General features: G+C 36.5%; 1 long non-coding RNA gene across 3 annotated transcripts in view; it reads left to right on the top strand.

Moving 5' to 3' along the window:
- The window catches only part of LOC109271893 (uncharacterized), a 42420-nt gene extending 23589 nt beyond the window's left edge, over window positions 1-18831 (top strand). For 2 of the 3 annotated variants that reach the window (XR_002082157.2, XR_002082156.2), the window contains exons 4-5: window positions 12712-12786; window positions 18571-18831. This is a non-coding gene — a long non-coding RNA (uncharacterized LOC109271893). The remainder of the gene's footprint in view (window positions 1-12711; window positions 12787-18570) is intronic. The other variant, XR_002082158.2, reaches the window with a different exon arrangement.
- Window positions 18832-19891: the final 1060 nt, after the last annotated feature.

Raw genomic sequence — 19891 nt, 5'->3', positions numbered from 1 at the left:
AATTTGTGTTTATAAGGTGCATTTGGGTGGGGATGAAAAGGAGAAAAAGGAACAATTATTAAACAGCATGTATGCATGATCCTTCTCATGACTCAATGATTAGGGTTTCAGCCTGAAGATGAAGCATAAAGGTCTTTGTAAGGGGTTAAGCATCATGTTACCAGAAGGAAGAGATCTCAAAAAAGAGACACAACATTGCCCCCTCAGAATGGGGTCCATGAGGGAACAGCAACCATTTGAAACAGAAAACAAAATCATAGGGTTCCTTACATCAAGATCAGTCATAAATAAAATTATTTTTCAGGAGACAAAGTTTATTTCTACATTTATAACTCAATCCCTCATTGTGGTCATTTCTTCCTCAAGCTCATCAAAGCTGTTTGACTTTCATAACAATAACCTCTAAGCTTACACTTCACCATCTTGCCCAGCTAATAACATTGGATCCTGCATGTGTCAGAAGTCTGGTGAGAAGATCCCACCAAAATATCTGTCACCAAACCAAACAGAAAAACTCTGATTTCTTTGATTTAAGGATTTGTTTGCCTGTTAAAATGTAAATACCCCTGTGGAAGATAATATTTTATTAATCGATTACATTTCAGTATTAATGATATTATCAGATATCATTACCTAAAATCAAGCGTTAATATACAGGTCTTAATAGTCCATGGCAGAGAATATCTCAGAGAAATGAAGTTTGTGTCACTAAGCTGGGGATGGAAGGTGGGGGGAGCAGAGGATAGTTGCTGGAAGCCGAGCTATCCCAGCCTGAGTGGCAAGGCCCGGGCTGTGGACGGATTGATGACTGCAAGGTGGACCACCGACAGTGAAGCTTCTTGTACTCCCGCTTTTAGGTAATTTGGCCTTAAAACTACCTGGGGTATTGTCTGTTGGGGAATTGCCCTCGGCAGGCCCCCTGGGAAAAGAACCATTAGGGAAGAAAATAAGGTTCCACAAGAAACTGAGCGGCCTTACATTTAGCCCTTGCCATCCCCTATGGAGACTCCTCTACTTATAGGAGGGATAGCCTCATACATTTGCCAGCAAAGACGGCCTGTAAAGGAGAGACATATGGATTTGAAAGCCTCACTCCGGCAACTAAGGAGTGTATCTCTGGGCACACGTGATTTCAATCCCTAGGCCCACCTGGCCCCCCGGAGGCATTCCAGATGATGACTGAACCTAGTCGGTTAAGGTACAGAATGGTTCATTGGTTCCTAGGTGCATTGTCTCTCTGAGAATGTATGAGGCATGGGTTTCTAAGGCTTTTCAGCCCCTTTCTGGCACCTCAGACTGAGGCAAACACATTGTTCTTCTGGCCTCATGTGGTTAGGAGGTCATGTCCCTATAATTGTTCCACTTGAGGTGTTGAGAAATGGAGGGCCTTTCACGAGAACAGCAAAGCAAATGCTTTGTAGATTATAGATAAATGCAGATGCATAATGGAATAATGTTAAGAAATTAATCAATAATCAAAGGGTATGCGGGAAAACTAGGGGAAAATCGCCATGTTACTTCTTAAAGGTTGATTACACATAGGAACATTTTCAAAGTTAGGTAATGTTAGAAAAACATAGATGACGTATGCTACAAGGAAATCAACTAGCATATATAATGTCATGTTTGCTACAATAAATCGGCCAGTTCAACACACTGCTGTTGTCTGTGTCCATTTTTATTTTAGTTTTATTTTTTATTTTAGTTTTTTATTTTTTAGTTTTTTATTTTAGTTTTGTTTTATTTTCACCGACGCTGTTCTTCCTTTGGGAACACCTGGTTGCTGGAGCTGGCCTCCAGCAGATAGTGAAAAAACTGTAACAATACAAAGCTAGTGACACTGAAAACTGATTTCTTTGCTTATCAGTTATGCCTTGAACTGTCCCTACCTGAAGGTGAAACTATGGAACAGGTATTTATGAAACAACAAACAAGTACTGCTAAAATAAACAGTTCTCTGTGTGTACTCTCTAGCTGACTCAAAACTGAAGACGGGCACTAATTAATTACTGTTTCCCCAGCATGGGACATTATGCCCAAAGACATGGAGCACAAGGTGAAAATGTAGATTCCCCATCTTGTGGTGTTTACCAGGAATGCTGGGCTCCCTCTGTCTCCTAGTTCTTAGTCCCCTCCTATTTTCTACAGCAGATCAATTTATCATCAGATGACAGATTACTGATTAAACCAGTCTTAGCATCAGTTTAAGTCCGAGTCCTCTAAAGAAAGAATCTGCCATTTCAAAGACTATGGGACTCTCATTCTCTCCCCACTCCCCCAACCACTTTAAACAACTGAGGACACAAAGTTCATTGAACAATGCTGGAAGTAATTTGAATTATTCACAAAATAGTATTTCTATATACTATTTTTATGCTTTTTTGCAACTCCATTTTTTTTCACTAATTGTGCATGGAAATAAGAGGACTATTTTCTCTTGTTTCTCTTCTGACATTACTGAGATAATGACTGTGTAATATTTTATACCAATAATGCCATGCAAAAATAAAATGCCATTTTAAAGTATCTGCATTAAATTAAATTGTCTAAACCATCTGGTAAAGAGGATGAGCACTGGATTTATAAATCAAAATGGACCCAGTCCCAGTTCTGCCCTCTCACAGACTGTCTAGGGCCCATGTCCACTTACTCTGTAAGATAAAGGGGCTGGACTCTTCAGCATCAGCAAAATTTTTCCATCTTGTCTGCCAAGTCAGACCGGTTTGCCAGTTGACTACCTGAACATCTGGATTAAAAAGGGTCCAATTCCACTGATCGGCAACATTGGCCAGAAGCAAAGTAGTGGGGAGTAGCAGGACCCGGACTAGATTCAGCCATGCTGGAACTAGATGATCTTAAAATGCTCCTCTGACTTCTGGAATCTTCATTCTCAACTACAGAATAATTTGTTTTTGTTGTTTAAAAAAACTATACGCAGGTACAAAACTGAAAACTATCAATTTATTTTTTAAAGAAAGCAGAAAATTATCAATAAATTACATACTTAAGAGTAAAACAACTTGTTAATAGGGTTAAGTAAGCTTTACTGTAGCCTGGAGCACACAGTGTATTTACATAAAAATTTGTCTTAATATCTGTAGATTCTGTCTCATTGTTTTAAACTATTTTGTCAATCCCCACTGCTTAAAATAAAAAAGTCATATAGTTCACAGTGCTGATGGCACTGTGATGAAGTAATGCCATCCGAAAAAAACATATTTATGGGATTTTAGGGTCTCATGTGTTTTCAAACTAACCATACTTTTCACCTAAAAGTACATGATAATTGTCAGGAATTGTGACAGGCAGTGTGTAAGTCCCATTTTATACCAGCATGTTCAATATGAAAGAACTATAATTTTGTGATTGATATTAAATTAGGAAATCCCACGTGATCACACCATATCACAGGTTGGGAATGACTGTATGACTGTGTGTTTAAGGACCTTAATTATTATCTTGTCTTTTTTTTTCTTTAAGAAAAAAAGTCTTTTCTTTTCCTTAATCGGCAATATACCCTGTAAATAATGTTGTTCCCTTCACACTGAAAACCATTTAATTCCCTATTATCTCACTTCATTAGCCAAATGTCCTGTTTAGGCAAACTCTGAATATAAAGCACATTATAATGTAGTAGGAAAATAATATTTAGAAACAGCCTTTAACTGAAAAGAAAAACCCAGCAAAACAAGTCAATGCAGATGATACGTATTCGTTATATTCAGGCTATTTCAGAGATTTAACTGTTATGATTGACCTTGGAAATCAACTGGGAGAAATTTCCACATGTTGTACTAAGCTAACAATGAATTCTGGGACAGGCAAAAGTAAGAAAAGTTAGAAAATAATTCTCAGTAAAGATTCTGAATATATGTAAGACCTTGGGCTAAACCAGAAGGGCTTTAGAGATGAAGAAAATCCTGTATATCACCAGCCCATATCTCTATCCACCACTGCCCTCTCCCCCAGCAAAATGTCCTTTGAAATGTAAGGAAATATGAATATGGGGTACATTTAACAGGACAAATAGTTACAAAGAAGAGCCTGCACTGTGTGTATAAAGAAAGAAGGCCATCCCCAATAAGGAGGTATGGGAGAGGCTATGGGCCCCAGGCAAACATAAACACTTCAGAGGTATGTTAGCCCTTGCTGGCAACATCCTTCACCCTCTCAGATTTCCATTCTCAGTTCCCTGCTCATTCACTGTCATCAGGAGCCTTGCCCTAAAATAATGGGGCCTAATACAGTCAACATAACATAAATGACCCCTCATTGTCAAACTCGAGTGGTCCCCTTTACTAGGAGCAGAGCCGCAAAGAACTGCTTTCCTCTAAAGGTCAGAGAATGAGAGATAGCAAATGTCAGGTAGGCCTTCCTGTTCCAGCTACTTCTCCTTCACACTAACTGAAGAAGCTGTTTTAGCTCCTTTTCAAAGATGAAAAAAAGATCACTGAAAACTACAAACCCACACATACTACGAAATGAACTTTCCATTCTTTACTTAGTACTGAAATAGAGGATACTGTAGTACCATCATCATACTGCTGCTCCCTCCTTCCTAGGCCTACTCTAAGGGAGGATTACACCTCTCAACCCATTAATGTCAGACTTTGTCGTATCTTTTTTGGCCAATGAGTAAAAGTGGAAGTGTCAAGGGGCACCTGGGTGGCTCAGTCGGTTAAGTGTTCGGCTCCTGACTTCAGTTCAGGTCATGATATCATGGTTCATGGGTTCGAGCCCCACATCAGGTTCTGCACTGGTAGTGCCTAGCCTGCTTGGGATTCTCTCTCTCTCCCTCTGTCTTGGCCCCTTCCCCACTTGTGTGCTCTGTCTCTCTCTCTCTCAAAATGAAGAAATAAAAAAAAAAGAAGTGGAAGTGTCAAGTGCCACTTTTTCTTTTAATATGAAATTTATTGTCAAATTGGTTTCCATACAACACTCAGTGCTCATCCTAAAATAGCACTGCTAGGAATTTACCCAAGGGACACAGGAGTGCTGATGCATAGGGGCACTTGTACCCCAATGTTTATAGCAGCACTTTCAAGTGCCACTTCTGAGAAAATTTAGTCACATCATTTCTCTTTTGCCAGAAAAAAAAAAGGACGTGCAGTTCAATTTGAACTATATGAAAAACAAATAACTTTTTTGGTATATGTACCAGATATTGCATGAGACACACTTACACTTAAAAAAAAAAAATCATTTGTTTATCTAAAATTCAAATTTAACTAGGTGTTTTCTATTTTTGTTTGCTGCATTTGGCAATCCTTATTCTGCAGGATCCCAGGTAGCAGGTGCTCTATGGGTCTGTGTTCCACAATAAGGAGCAGGTGTAACAAGCCCTCAGTGGACTTGCAGCCCACCTGAAATGCAATCAAGCTTTGTGGTCTCAAGCCACTTGGAGTCGAAGGTCACTGTTTCTGTAGTGCAATCTAGAGAAATATGACTGATAAAATCACCAAAAATTCCTCACTAAGATACTAATGAAACCCTTAACTAAGAGAAGCTAGGGAATGTCCCTCTGGTTCTAATTTGAATCCTTTCTATGCCACTCTTCACATCAGCTTCTATGTCCACTGCTTATCTACATTGGTCTAGTCTGATGCTCTTCCCAGTTGGGTTTGGTCACTTCTTTTTATCAGAGATCCTCGTTAATGGCAGCTGTCAGTCTTCCTAACTGCAATTCCTGTGAATTCAGATTCCATGGCACAGAGGTTTTACTTCCCTGACTATATGCATTTCATCAATGGTATTCCTAATACTTTACTAATGTCAATCAGTCCCTAGTTGCCATTGCAAAAACTGGGTATAAATTCTGGAAATGCTAGAAAGTGTACGTGATCTCTGCAGAAATATTCACTACAAAATATATTCTGGTTATGTAATGGTGGTTCCTTCCCACTAGTGGTTGAATCCCACTAGACAGAGAACCAGGGAACTGGCTTTAGTGTGATGAACAGAGCAGGTGTGATAATTGGCCTCATGGAGCTTACAGTCTAGTGGGTTAGAGAATTCACAGACTTCCCTTGATTTAGGAAAAAGAAATACATTAAGTCAGGTTTGGCTATTTTCTCCTTCTTAACCATCATACCTCCCAATTTACTCACATGCTCTCTTACTTTCAGATTTATATCTGTAATTAATACTCGAATGTCCCTGTATCTGTAGCAGCTGCTGGTTAAACTTTTTTATCTTCTGCTAATATGAGCTTTGTAATTTAATTTTTTAATGCCCCTTTAAGTAAAATTTATAATTGGTTCCCTTAGGGAATATACCATATTTTACTCTTGTATATGCAAATTCAAATAAAGCACACTACCAAATGCTCACTTTTAGTAGATGCAGGGCAGGAGGAAGGTGCAATTTAAAAAAAAAAAAAGGGGGCGCCTGGGTGGCTTGGTCGGTTAAGCGTCCGACTTCAGCTCAGGTCATGATCTCACGGTCCGTGAGTTCGAGCCCCGCGTCGGGCTCTGTGCTGACAGCTCAGAGCCTGGAGCCTGTTTCAGATTCTGTGTCTCCCTCTCTCTGTGACCTCCCCTGTTCATGCTCTGTCTCTGTCTCAAAAATAAATAAACGTTAAAAAAAAATATTAAAAAAAAAAAAAAAAAAAGATGACACAATCTCTACCCTCAAAGAGATTGCCTATAATCTCCCAGAAAGAATTAAAACCAGCACCACTAAAATAGTTAACCAAGGCACAAATAGTAAATGTTAAGAAAATGATTAAAATAATGATAGCTACAAGATTTCAGAGAATGAAGAGCCCTCTGTGGCCCAAGAACTCAGGGAAGGGAACTAAATGTGGCCATGAAGGATAAGGAGGAGTTTCATTGGGCATAGAGGAAGAGGGCAGGGCCTCGTAGGCAGGAAATAATGGCAAAAGAACTTAGTGAGAAGCAGCAGGGAGGAACTTTATAGAAATGATGAAGGGTCCTTTCCACAGGTATCCTATGGGCAATTTATGGCAGATCTAGAACACCAGGCTCAAGGGTTTACATTTTAATGACAATGGATAAGAATAAAAGTTTTGAACCAAATAATAATAGTGTAAATTCTAATTTGCCTCTTCTTAACAATTATATCTGTGGCCTTTATTATTTTATAAGATAGAGTCTAGACTACACACATTTTAGGATCTGTATGGGGGTGTATGTGTGTTTGCACACAGCTGTGTGACTGTTTAACCATTCATGGCTCTTAGACTGGGCCATTCAAAACTACATGTTCCTCTCATGGATTTGCAAAGGCAGAATGTATTCATGACACATATTTTAATTGCAAGTGACCAAAAAAGCCAACTTGATATGCTTACAGAAATTGGAGGAGTTCTGGGGAGCATAATGAGATATCCCAGGGAATCCAAGAAAAATCTCAGCCACGAAAAGTTCAATAACGTAGCAGGGCTCAGGCACTACCAGAACCACCAGGGAATAGAAGACTATTTCTAGTCAATGTACCTTTTTAGTCATCGTTCCATTTCTTTTCCTCCTTGTGTAAACCAGTTGGTTCCAATTCAGGTCATAAAACTGGCCACTGAAGGAGCTCCCAGGTTAATTTACATTTTACATCTTTGATTACAAGAGAGATTGCCAAAACTCCCACCCTAAAATTCAAAATTTCACTAAGTAAAATAAGTCAGAGAAAGGCAAATACCATATGATTTCACTTATATGTGGAATCTAAAAAACAAAACAAATGAACAAACAAACAAAAAGCCGAAACAGACTTCTAAATATTTATGAGAGTGCAAATTGATAGGGGCCATAGGGGAAAGGGGAGTCAGATGGGCAAGATGGGTGAAGAGGAGTGGGAGGTACAGCTTTCCAGTTATGGAATGGATAAGTCATAGAGATAAAAGGTCCAGCATAAGGAATATAATCAATAGTACTGTAATAGCATGGTATGGTGACAGATGGTAGCTACACTTATGGTAAGTACAGCATAACATACAGACTTGATGAATATACTGTATACCTAAAACTAATGTAACACTGTGTGTCAGCTATGCTTTAGTAAATAAATAACTCACAAATTCAAAATTTCAGGGAAGAGTTTCAGTGGTCCAGTTTGGATAAGATTCTAACTATTGAGTCAATCAACTGTGGCACCCAAGGCCAAAGTCATATTGTATAATATGGTCATTCCCATAAACAACATGGATGCCAAGAGAGGATGTGTGCCTAGAAAAACTGGAGATAGGCCACACACGAAAAAAGATGTCTTGTACACAGAAGTGACAATTACGACCATCTTTTACACAGAAAGAATGTATAACTTTAACTAAAAGGACACCTATTACACAGGAATGCTAAATCACTATCCAAAACAGAACAAACTGAGACAATTCTGATAGGACACCAGTGTCACAAACCTGCTACTACATTTAAGGGCCTGGGTTCCATCTCTAATATGAAGACAACAAAGGAAACCTAGGAGATAGGACACTGATGGAGAAGTGAAAAAACAGCTTGTGAATAAATAGCTCTGAATAAATATTGATGTGGCCAATAGTTTCTGAAAAACTAGAAGAGTCCCCTCAAAATGGCCCCAGCCACATATTCACTGGTCAGTCTGAGCATGTACTATAAATGACCTTCTAATTTGCAAAGAGCAGATGGTAACATCAGCTATTACTATACAAGGTTTGCTGCCATTGCAGAACTGGTTGCTGTAACAAGCATAAGTGGGAAAGAACGGTGTTGAGATTATCACAAATGGATTTTAAGGTCTTTTCAAACTATCATTAGGATTTATCTTTAAACTGGAATTTTGAGAAAATGTATCATCTTAGGAATTTGAAATGCAAAATGTTGTTTCTATATGCACCTATTTGCAAGTACTGTGCAATCTTGCCCTAAACTTTTTAGTTTACTGCAATGTGCATTTCAAGAGAAATATAAACTCTAAAAGTAAGGACCCTATCTAAAACTTTTTGTCTACAATCCCCTTCTCCCCATGCCCCACCTCATCACTTCTACCTAGCAATTATGCCTAGAATATTGCCTTGACCCAGGAATTGTTCAATTAATATTTATTGGTATATTCATGACATAAAATACTACAGAATCCTCAGATGGTTGTATGCAAGATAGATTTGGTAGTTGATATAAAAAAAGACTAAATATGGCACAATAAATTTGGCATGGCTTATTAGCCTACATACATACTCCACAGTGTGATGGCAATGAATATGAAAAAAAAGACTTTTTTCAAAATATTAGGAAGAAAAGCAATTGACGGGATTTAGAAATTGGAAAATAACACAAGAAATAAAAAGAAATAAGTAAAGGGAAATGTGAGTTTTTAAACTAGGAATATCATAGAGTTAGATAAATCTGGAGGGGGATTTGGGAAAAGAATAAGTTTTAGGAGATAAAGAAATATTTAGATGAAAATATCTAATAATATTTTATTATTTACAGTCATAACATCTTCCAAAAGAAAGCAACATATTGAACATGCTGAGTACTGAACTCAGGATCAGGCAAGTCCAGGCAAATTATCACCTGAGATGATAATCAAAGCCATAAGGTCTTATGCTTAAAAAACGTGAAACAAACTGTACCGATATGATACTGTCACCACCCCTTAAATTTACATATACAAATGGGGTTGGTAAAACCCCATTCCATGAGTTCCATGTGTAACTCATAATCTGCCATAACAAACAGGTCTACAGTGGGTCTAGAGGAAAGAATCTGGAATTGGAGTTTATGGTTTGGATTCTTAACTCTGCCACTAAATAGCTAGGTGATGTTGGGCATGACATATATCCTTGCTAGGTTCACTGTCCATCTATAAAAAGAGGATGTTTGCATAGATGTTCTCCCAGTTTCCTTCCAGTTCTAAAATTCTAAGATTCTACTCTCTATCTGGACTTGTAGACTTGGCTTTTAAGGGCTGCCATTCTGTGTTTTCACTTAATAAAAGGTTGTTGATTCTGTCTGACACCTAGAGGTATTAGGGAACTAGGACTCAATTCATGAGCAGAATAAACAACTTTGGCAGGAATGGTTGAGTAATTATCTTTTTGCCTACAGTAATCCAAAATGGCCGTCAATTTGAGCCAGTCTGTCAGGAGTAGAGTAACAGATGGTTTTACAATATATCTTGATGTTTTACCTATAATAGTCTATTTTGGTATGACAATCCTATCCCCCATGAGACAAATGGCAATATCTGGAGATAGTTTTGGTTGTCACAACTGGGAAGGGGGTACCACTAGCATCTTGGCAGGGCAGGGGCAAGGGGTTCCGCTAAAAATCCTATAATACACAGGAGAAACCCCCCCCATCCGCAATAAAATATTATCCATCCAAAATGGCAGTAGTGCTGAGCTTGAGAAATCTTTTCTCTTCTCCATCTTTCCTAAATCCATTACAAATTAGCAGAAACATCATAGAATATAGCCATTTCATGGATGTCCTATTCACACAGTCTTCACATTTCCAGCCTTGCAAAGTTGAAGGCGCACAACTCTGTTTCCTTAATCTCTGGGAGGTGAGGGGGGAAAGAATTAAAAATTGGACCTGCAAGATGACTTTACAGTTGTGTCTACACCCACAACATGATTAAATTATATTTGCAAAAGAAGTTTGGTTATCATAACACAATGGGCTTTATTTTTTTTTCTCTACTGCATTTTTCACTTTGAACAAGTTATTTTGGCAAATAGAAACTAAGACTTATAGGGAAAGCTAATGGATTTATTCAGGAAGCACAATGTAAAATTAGTGGCAGGTTTTAAAAACTTAACTCTTTTAGACAAAGCTCAAAAACTGATTAACAAGCCAGTAGTGACTATTGAAAGAACATGCTTTCACATCTTTTAGAAAACTGCTTTAAATTATTGTGAAAGCTTACACATATTCTGAATTAACATACATTTAAGTATTTCAGTGTTCTTTTTTAGTCCTAATGTTCCATTTTCAGTTTCTTCACATTTGATTTACAATTATATTATCTGGAAAACAGAAAAAGTGTGCAACAGCAAACTTCAGGTGGTGTTATAGTGATCTGTGTTACCTGGCTCCATTTGTCATTTTCTTTCTTCCCTTTTTTGTTATTATTTATTGTCATTTTGCCTGTGGCAAGACACAGTTTTTAAATGTGGACTTCATGATGTTGTGAGTCAATCTAGAGAAGGTAAAGTATCTCAAGGGCAGCACAAACGATAAGTATTTCTGAATTTTAATTTTAAGCATTTTAGCATACATATGCAATGGAGGTTTATTTATTGAATTTGAAAAATTAATTCCTTACAGCCTTGAGTGTATTTTGCTTTGTCTGCCCCTGGGTTTGTACATATTGGTGTTTTTTTTCCTTTTTAATATTTCAACAGGTGAGGTTAGCAAGACAGCTGATGATGCTGTTTTACACCTAGAGGTCTTATGGAACCAGAACTGCATCCAGAAGCGGAACAAACAATTTTGGGGGATGGTTTAATAATTGCCTTTGGTAGGACTTGTCTCACATTCATTAAAAAGTCCAGGTGAGGCTGCTTCCTTGATCTTCATTTCTTTTCAGTTGCCAGGCAAACAAACAAACAAAAATTCTTTCCTGAAAGCTGTTTAGTTATCTAACCTCGAGTATCTCTGACTAGGGTGGAAGTTACACATCTCAAATATCTCCATGTTTAGAAGTTAAAACTTGGCAGACATTTGCTGGAATGCGTAACTAGTCTGTTTTTCTTGCTTTTGAAAGCATTTAAAGTAGGCTAGAATTTTAACCTTTATATAATACCATCATAATAGTTTTCACTCTTAAAAATACTTTTGTGTTCTTTCTTTGGTAAATAAAAAATACATTGTTGTCTAATTATCTTTGATGTAGGAAATGACTGGAGAACAATTAATATAAAGATCATGATTTTTATTACTTAGGAAATGATAAGGGAATATTAAAGTTCTCTAGTTTATACTTACAGATATTTGAACTTATCTTCTTTTCTCATTTAGTTTTATAACTAAATCTGAACTTAGGCTTGTAAAAGTGATAATATATACAAAGCCTACAAAAATGTATCTTGTATAGAAAGTAGACAGCAAGTATTCACTTTTGCCTGTCAAGGAAATGCCCATAAGAATTGTTGGTAGGCGTCTAAATGTGGAGGTAAGTAATAAGCAGGTATTGACTTCTGTTGAGATCAATATCAAGATTTGTTGACCCAAAGAGGTTAAAATTGACTGAAGAGTGGGACAATAAATCTTGTTATTGACTAGAAAGCAGAAGTCAATATATGTATTATTATAAACATTTTTCTTTTACTGTAGATGATAGGGGTGGAGTCATTTTTAAGACCTTAAATGCATATAGCCACATGTTGTTTATACCATCGTGGTGGCCAACGTAGGCTCCTTGGCTTACCAAAAATGCATTTACTCAAATGACATCAATAACATTCCTAGATCATTGTTCATGGTGTCAAACATTCTTCTCCCTGTACTTCAGGTTCTCTTATCCTGATTAATATCAAACTGAAATGTATTCTACATTTCAAACTTGTATGATGAAATTTTGTTAGAAAGGGAAAAAAGCAGAAAAGATATTTAATTTTTTTTTCCTCTGGAGTGTAGAGCTCTCCAGATTCTCTGATTACTGCTTCCACTGTGTGTGTGTGTGTGTATGTGTGTGTGTGTGTACGTACATGTGCACATTTTGTGGACACATGCACATGTTCTGTGTGCCCACTTAATATTCTTCTATTTTCAGGCAACAGAGACTTCCTTCCAGGTTGCCCATTGCTAAGATGACTCTGCTCCTCACATGAGATATTATATTTACCAGGTAATTTTAAAAGCATGACAAGATAAAGACACGTTTAAAAAAGTATACTTAAAATTAAGTTTTTTTGAAGCCACAAAATAATGCAAATGGGGTTACCAGGTCATATTTTAGTTTTTCTATTCATACTAACCACCCAGTCACACATAAGCCAAATAGAGATTTTATATTACCATAGTTTAGAGAAGTGGAAATGGAAAACAATTTTCCATTGTTCCAAATAGCTCTCATGTTGATAAGAAATCAAACTCTGTACATCCAAGCTGAGCAGGGAGTGCTGAGTTACACTAAGTCTCTGTTTGTCTAGTAGCTTTGCCTGAACTGAGGTCTGTACACATAGATCATGAGTGCATGAAATCCTGGAGGAATATTTGGCCAGGACATGGATGTTACAGACTACTAACCCAAAATTTTCTCATGCATTATGAATCCACCCTCATCCCTCCATCCCCAGCCTCCAGGTAATAACAAAGGAAACACTCATAAAGCATCTTTTCTTTCTAACCATCTCCCAAAAGATGGCACTTCACAAGGAAGAGTCAAATCCATAAATGCTCCATAATCTGCAAGTTAGGGATGAAACATGAGAGATACCTTCAATGTCTCACACTACAGGATGCCTCCAATTCCTCAATACACCCCATTGTGCCTCACGGCTGGAGAAACCTCTGCACATCCCATTTCCTCCTTTAACTGTGAATTTCCTCGCTTCTATGGGTTTAGATTTTAATGGTTGAATTACATTTACATCTACTTGTGCATTTGCCATCAGTAGCCAAGTTCCTGCCTAAAGCCTTTACTAACTTTGAGAACAAATTTCTCATAAACAGCCTCATTTAGTTTATCTATATAAATTCACATAAGAGTTCTTAACTCCTAGGAAGCTCCAGGACACCTCTCTGTACTAAATGGCAGATTTTAGCTGTCTATTGGTTTTAAGTGCTTTACAATGAATCATAGCTCAAGACAAATCAGTAATTAGGCTGAAATGATTCCAAAACCACTGAAAATGTGGCAAAATGTTGGTAGCCAGATAAGTCTTAGAATTTGTGGTCTCTAGTAAGAAGAAAATAGTTCTACAATGAAAATACACCCAAATGGTACTGAAGAATCATCAAATACGATAGTATATTGATAATACCTTAGAAATACACCCAGGTTCATACACCAAAATGTCTGCATTTTTACCATAAACATGAGAAAGTACAACATGAGGCAAGCATGTAGTTAGGGCATGGCTCTGGGTTACCACCCCCACAAAAAAAAATTATGTTTTTAATCTGATGAACCCTATTCCACAAATTCTATCTATGTATCTCCATATATATGCGAATTTTCCACAAAAATTAAGAAATTCCACTTTGACTCCTTACTACTTATGATTACTATGATAATATACAATCTTACCCTTTGCCTCACAGATATTCTCTACATAAAAATGAAAAAAATAACATGATCTAAGCCCTCTGTCTCTTGTAGTGATAGATTTACAGGGGTCACCTGAACTTTCTCACTTGTTCTGCTGTTTAGCAACTTAGGTGGGTTAACAGATGTCCTTGAGTAGATGAAGGTCAGGGATATACTTAAAAAAACTTGTTTCTAAGTTTTGATGCCCATGACATAATGACTTTGAATAGGGCTCTGCATAACCCATTAGATCACTAGAAATGATTCATTCAATATGTTAGCCCGTATCTGTTAATACTCAATTTTGACTAAGAAATTATCCCCCATAATTGCTTTGGATGATAAAATTGTTTCCTTGGTAGATAAGCATTTTTTTAACTTGGAAGTTTAGAATTAATTACAGAGATATTTAAGAGAATCAAAGACATAGTGTTAATATTTATGTGTTAAGGAAACATGATTAACTTTTGAGTATTTATAATGTTTAAGATATTTTAGTTTATTAGAGAACAGGTAAAATTTGTGATTCAACTTAAAATGTGTAATTAAGCAATTGATTTAGGCCTGTGAATTTAAGTAGAAATTTAATTTAGTTTATACAGTAATTACAGTAAGTATATAAAGTAAGTACTAAAACATTTAAGAGAACTTGAGGTTCACAGTATTTCTAGGTTTAATTTATTAGAGCCATTAGAGGTATTTTAAGTATTCTGGAAAGTTTGTTTTTAATCACACATTTGAAGTATCTAAATAAGAAGTCACATATATTTAATTTATAAATTTAGTTTAAAATGTTTGAAGATTAATTAACTTAGTTTGTACATGGGTCTAAACATTAATCAAAGGCTTCATAAAAGTGATTGCTAAATTTGCTAGACTTACAATTACAAGATTATGGAAGAGCTAAGTTTTCAAATTTTTACAACTAATAATTCAAATATATTTTTAACTAAACTCAACCTTTGAATAATCTTTCCTGAACACAAAATCTACCCTTGAAATTACGGTTACTGACAAGGCAAAAGAGGCATATCAGAAGCAAAACATTCACATTGACAAAGGTGGTATGTAAGAAGGTAAAGAAGTATTAAATTATTGTACTAGTAAAGACCTCCCACAACGACTGCCTACCAGAGACGTCTTCAAATACTCTCAACTTCTGGCAAGTTTGACAGTATTAGTACTGAGAAGCAGAACAGAGCAAAGGTCACAAACTCAGGCCCTGGGGTCAGATCCCTGTGGTTTATACCCACGTTGCTTTATGTACTAGCTATTAGATTCTGGGTGAATGCTCAACTTTTTAAGATTCACTTTCCTTATTTGAAAACTGGAGGTATCAATAGTGCATTGTCATAAATTATTGAGAGACTTGAATGAGATAATGCTTACAAGTACTCAGCAGAGTACCTGGCATCAAGATAAAGGCTAAATAAATGTTCATTAGTACTAGGAAGAGGAGGAATCTTCTCCTACAGGAACTAGTCTCACTCTGGTTTTTAAACAGATACCCTTAGACACAATATATGGTAATTGCAAATTCAGTGAAATCCTTTCTAGAAAGTTATGCACCTGGTAGTGGATAGAAAGAGGAAAGAACAGCTTTTTTTTTCCCCTGGTGAATAGAAACCACAATAATCGAGAATTAAGAAGGATATTGTTTATCAACAAGAAGCAACTCTTACTTGTCTTCTGATAAAAAACTATTACCTGTTCACTCTCAAGAGAATTATAGTTTATGGCACCCAATAATTTTATGACCTCTTTAGTTTAGCCCCTGCCCAAGTGTACTATTATAAAATGAAGCAAGAAAAGAATAATATCAGAACTCAGAACTGTACATTTTAAAATATTTAATGCTGAACTTTTTATAATTATAGGAAAAATAGGAACGAACTTACCTTTATAACAAAAACTAATGCATTAAATAAATGATAATATATCTATAAATGAGTATGCCATTCAGCCATTAAGATTAATTATGGGGGTGGGGGCGCCTGGCTGGCTCAGTCATTTGAGCATCCAAGTTCAGCTTAGGTCATGATCTCGAGGTTCACAAGTTTGAGCCCCGCATCGGGCTCTGTGCTGACTGCTCAGAGCCTGAAGCCTGCTTCAGATTCTGTGTCTCCCTCTCTCAGTCCCTCCCTGCTCATGTTCTGTGTGTGTGTGTGTGTGTGTGTGTGTCTCTCAAAAATAAATAAAACATTAAAAAAGATTAATAATGGAAATGTATTTATGTTATCAGGGATATGCATTTAGAATATACTGATAAATGAATTTTATAAGCAAGTTGCAAAGCAATATATATATATATAATAACTCATTTTTTGTTTAAAAAAAGAGGGGGGACTATCCCGTTTTACCTATGTATATTATATATATTTATAACATATATAATAATAATATAACATATATAATAATAATAATATATGTAAAGTAATATATATATTATATACATATACACATAGAAACAATCTAGATAGCTATATATGGTTATATGCATTATTGGCAAAGATTTTAATGTTCATGTCAGAGTTTGTGAAAAAAGGTCTCCCCTACATTATTTGCTAATAAAGGAATCACTACAACCAACCAGAAAAGTAATAGAACAGTTTCCAATGAACTGTTAAATGAGGAATCCTACTTTCAGAACTCTAAATAAGTAAAAGTACTAGCATATACAGAGATATATTTCTTAGCCTCTTTTTCTGTTGACTAAAAGGAGGAACAATATACATACTCGTTATGTATGCCACAGAAATGATGCGGTGAAACTTCCGCGGTTATGTGATAAAAGACACTGAATCTTCTACCTTGTTCTCTGTTGGATTACTAACCCAAGAGAAAGAAAAAGCCAATGCCAGGTCATGAGGATACTCAAAAAACCATATGTAGAAGTCAACATGTAAAGAAACAGAAACCTCCTTCCAATAGCCAGCAAGGAATTGAGGTCTCCAGCCCATAGACAGCTGCTTTGGAAACAGATCCTCCAAACCCAGCCAAGCCTCCAGATGACTGCAGACCCAGCCAACACCTTGACTGCAGCCTCATGAAAAACCCTAAGCCAGAATGACCCAACTAAGCTACTCCCAGATGCCTGACACTCAGAAACTGTGAGCTAATAATTGTTATTTTAAGCCACTTTAAAAATTGTGCACAGTCATACAAGCATTTTAGTTTCTAACGGAAAAAGAATGATTTAGATATATACATAGATATGTATATTAACATATTTCAATTTAACTATCATAGTATCAAAAGTACAACTATAGAATAACGTGTATAGTACAATTCAATGTTTATTTAAAAAAAAATCTTGAAACCAATTTGACAATAAATTTCATATATTGAAAAAAATAAAAAAAAAAAAAACTCCAGATGTCTTAGACCTGAATATAAAAAAAAAAAAAAAAAAAAAAAAAATCTAAACCTTTTGTCTGTATTTGTTTGAGTGTAGAGGAAAGCACCAAATGATTCATAGAAAACTACTAATAATGTGTGGAAGAGAAGATTATAAGCTTTTTCTTAATATACCTTACTACTATTTTCATCATATGAAGATGATGTGCTACTTTTACAACTTTTAGAAGTATAATAAACTAAAGAAAAATGGGAGGAAATATCAGGTGTTGTATCTGGGTATTAGGATTTTGAAATTTTTTAAATTACATTTTCTTTCTTTTTGTGTCCAAGCTTTGCAATGACCATACATGAATTAGTTAAATGAATTTAGTTTTAAATAAATTTTAAAAATCAGAAGTCAACTATAAAAGAACTTTGAAATGTAAACAAGAAGCCATTGTACTCAGTGGAGCTTCACTCGCCAACCTGATTGTAATGTTTGCTCACAGAAACGTTTAAAATGTGAAACTCGTCAGATGCTTTCCATCAGAAGAATGCAGAGTGTTTCTAGTCTATGAAATGATTGATATTTAAAGCATTCTTTATTTCTGAAGTGGGCTTCATAGGGAAGACAGTCAAGTACTATTCCTGCGAAATGCAACTACAGCAAAGTGATAAGGATCACCCAGGGCTATCCAGTAAACCGGGAATAGGACACCTCTCTCCATGTCTGGGCCAGTCAGTTGATGTCTTGTTCCTACCGACACAAACTGGTACAACTGAAAGAACTATTTGTACACTTAAACATTTCTGGGATAAAACAAACTAACATACAAACACAAAACCTCACTGGTCACTTTATATAGCAGGAAATTTTTTGTAGTTGTAGCCAACAACATGCACAAGGTACAACAGCTATCACTTTGACGACAGGCTGATGAGCCAGAATTCTGCTTAATCCATTGCAAACCACAGTTTTCACCTAGCAAACCACATGATGTGATTTAGTTGTCTCGTGTTTCTATTTTCTCTCTGCCTTAGCAAAATTAGATTCTCCTAGTCAACCTGAACTTTAAAGATATAAGTACACTTGCATTTTTTAAATGAAAGATTTGTTTTGAAGAAGGTGAGAGGAAAGAATCATCAACCTTGATCATCTCTTCTGAGCCAAGATGTTTAACTCACAGCAGCAGCCATTAAAGTTAGGAGAAAGACATGAATAAGAAGGAAATGCATACATCCCGATCTCACCGTAAAAATGTTCTCCAACTATCATGTCCCTAACAAATAAATATACCTTTAATGAAACCGTATATGTTTTTTCTTTTTTAAATTTTTTTTAATGTTTTATTTATTTTTGAGACAGACAGAACATGAGCAGGGGAGGGGCAGAGAGAGAGGGAGACACAGAATCCAAAACAGGCTCCAGGCTCTGGGCTGTCAGCACAGAGCCCAATGCAGGGCTTGAACTCACAGACCACGAGATCATGACCTGAGCCGAAGTCAGACGCTCAACCGACTGAGCCACTCAGGCGCCCCTGTTTTTTTCTAAAGATAAAAAGAAATCACTTTATTTTTCCTTTTTAATGGGTTCATCATTGCTGAGACTGATTCAGACTCATGTTCTCCTTAGGTTTCAATCGGCAATGCCTTATTTGCTTTAGATGACAAATCACTTCCATGGTTGTGATGTTTAATTCTCATAATAACATTTTAAAGTCAGTTATCAGCCCTCTTTCACAGAGGCAACAGATCAAGTGCAAAGAAGCTGAGTGATTAATTCATAGGCATTCCGTGGTATTGACAGGACTCAAAATTAGGTCCTCTCTCACTCTCTAAATGTTATGTACTTCTTCTCTTCTACATCGGCCTTCCACGCTCCTGCCTCTGTTGCAGGCTTTGAATGCTTCACAAGAATACCTCAGCCCCATTTTGCTTCTAAACACCACCCCCAAAGCCTAAAATGGAAAAGCCAACACATCAGAATTAATGATTCTAATAAACATTGAGCTAGAACACTGATTATTGGCAACCTGCCCACACCTTTGATATGTAAGCAATTATTCAGTCTACACCCATCACCTAAGAGAGGGGCTCATGGGAAACTGGTGACTCATTCCAAGACGAGTTTGGGCAAATAGAAAGGCCGAGGAAGCACCTGCACATAATAATCAGGAGGTATTGACTTCTGCTGTGGTCAGGAACAAGATTTATTAACCTAAGAGATAAATATTGACTGAAAATTTGGACAGTTCCTCTTTTTCTTCCCAGAGACCTGGTAAATTACTCTGACTGCCACTCAGACACTAAAAACTTAGAGTTTTCCTCCAGTTTTATGTCCATCTTTAGTTATAGACCTCCT

This window comes from Panthera pardus, unplaced genomic scaffold, assembly GCF_024362965.1.
Source record: "Panthera pardus isolate Hobbes unplaced genomic scaffold, ASM2436296v1 HiC_scaffold_11, whole genome shotgun sequence".
Taxonomy (NCBI): Eukaryota; Metazoa; Chordata; class Mammalia; order Carnivora; family Felidae; genus Panthera; species Panthera pardus.
This window is presented reverse-complemented; position numbering and strand designations above follow the sequence as displayed.